Raw genomic sequence first — 2500 nt, 5'->3', positions numbered from 1 at the left:
CTGGCAAACTGTCAGTTTGGTTTGGATTAGATGATCTGTTGCAGATAGGTATTATCAATATACTGAGAATACTAAAAATTACCATCTGTTGAATATACAGAGATAAAATGAAAGGAGCTCAAGTTCTGAATCTCAAAATATGCACTTTGGCTGAATAAATTATGTTTACCCCACCAAAATACACTTAAAAACACCCAATGGGAAATGTTCATGGGACTGATAAAAATAATATGTTCAATGTTCACAAAATTATGAACCCAGTAAATAGCCCAGCTCACCAAGAGTCTCAGTACATGTAGCTCAGTAGTTAGAGCACCCAACCAGTAGTATTTGGGAGGTCATGAGTTCAATTCTGTCAGGGACTCTGATTCGTTCTTTGCCCCCATGCTTGAGACAAATAATCATTTCATGTTCATCACTGAGCTTAATATTTACCATCTTTCACTGCTTATTATAACACTGTTTGAAGGGAGTTGAAAGATTGCAATGTTGTATATTGCTAAACTTACAGTGTTTAACAAACTATTCTCATTGCAACAGATGTTGCACTGTGCACTGGTTGTCTGTCAATGGCAAGTAACCAATCATTCAGCATTTGATAGCACAGAACTTCCCTTATGTATACACTTTTTATTTAAGCCCTGGCCAAATTAACCCTCGCAACATTTCAACATTTTCGACGCAACATGGCGAATATGTTTATGTACCCGGGCCCCTGGCGCACAACAAGTGGACCTAGTGCGCACGCTCTAGTGCAACAATGTTGCATGAATGTAGCCAAACAAGTACAAAATCATGCAACATCCAATTCGTTGCATGAAAATTTTGACTGTTTTCAAATTTGATCCAACATGATCCAACCTGTTGCAACATATCATAACAGCCCGTACGAACAGCGCAACGCTCTTGCAGCTCTGCGCAACTTCATATTTTAGGTTGCACAGTGCTCATGCGTCCTTTATGCGACGTTCATGCATTCACAAAGCTTCAGAAGCAGAATATCGAGCGCTGCAGAAAGGTTGCAATGCCTAACAACGGAAAAGCAATGGTAAAGCAGCCCTGTATATCGTTGCTTAAAAGCTGCGACTGAAAAATACTTTCGAGGAAAAGTTTGGAATGTTTAAGAGCGACAAAGCAATGCTCACGCAGCGCTGTACATCCTTGCTCAAATGCTTCGACTAAAAGATCAATCGTATGTAAAAGTTTGCAGTGTTTAACAACGTAAAAGCAATGCTTAATAGTGCGGTTTTCAATTGAGTGTCGAAAGTAATTAGCGAATTACTTTGGTTTATGATTACTTCACTCAGTGATTGGTTCAAAGTTCTCGTGCCAGTTTTTTAACCAATCAAAAGTGAAACCAAAACCAATCGTCGCTCGCGCGTGCACATTTTCCCGCGCTTTGTGTCGGCTACGTGTAATTACTTCCAGTTTTGATTGGTTTACTGGATTGTCTCCGTCCTTTTTGATTGGCCAAAGTAATTACTTCGGTTTTGGTTTTAAGACACTCATTTGAAAACCGCTCTAAGCAGCTCTGTGCATCTTAATTACTCGGGCCCCGTAGGGGCTCGAGTTATAAAAGACGTTAGATTTCAGTTTTTTTTTTTCCTGTGCAGCAAAATGCACAATAGAAAAACGTGGCCGTGTTTGATTGGGGAATGCACAATAGAAAGCACGTGGCGGTGTTTTGATTGGGTAATGCACAATAGAAGCCACGTGGCGCTGTTACTTTGGTTATTTAAAGCAAACCACGTAATCCAAGATCATGGAGAGCTGTGTGATGCGTTGTTTGGATTACTGAAGATTGGCATTGCGTTGGCTTAATCGGTTTCTTCTTGGGGCGCTCAAAGCACATACAAAGAAAGGCATACGCTTTTCGCGGTAGACCCACACGAAAAGATGTCAAGCGTCAGCTTCGAAACGGGTCGTTCCGCGAACTGAATGAAACAAGAATATACTCGAATGTAACTGAAATGGACGCAACTATTGAAAGTGATACAAGTCAAAACACTAATTCTTTAATAAGCAGCGGGTACCTTATTGAGAACTTCTCTAAAGATGACAGCGACAAAGAAAATAATTCCACAAACAAATGGACGCTACATTGGAATCTTCTGAAGACAAAGTAAAAACATTTGCACAGCGAACAAATGGCCTCACGCTTGTGCCATTTTCACCGCGAACAAATAGCCTCCCGCTCAGTGTACCATTGACTACGGAGATAAGTTTTCTGTCTATTACGTTTTTTTCTTTTTCATTGTTAAACAGCTTTTTCTTGTAATGGTCTATCCTTTGTTCAAATAGCCATATTAGCGATCGTGTTCACTGCCATCTTGTTTGTATAGTTCTGTTCTAGGTTCACAAGATTTGATGTCATCAGTGGAAAATGTGATCATCTCTTTAGAAAATAACTTTGATGTAGTTTGAAAGGCTGTACAGTTATTTGATTCTCAATGATAATAAAGACTTCATTCCGAAGGAGAAATACAGGTCTCGATAAGCA

This window comes from Montipora foliosa, chromosome 12, assembly GCF_036669935.1.
Source record: "Montipora foliosa isolate CH-2021 chromosome 12, ASM3666993v2, whole genome shotgun sequence".
In the NCBI taxonomy this organism is placed as follows: Eukaryota; Metazoa; Cnidaria; class Anthozoa; order Scleractinia; family Acroporidae; genus Montipora; species Montipora foliosa.
The sequence above is the reverse complement of the archived record's forward strand: the minus strand, read 5'-3'. Positions refer to the sequence as shown.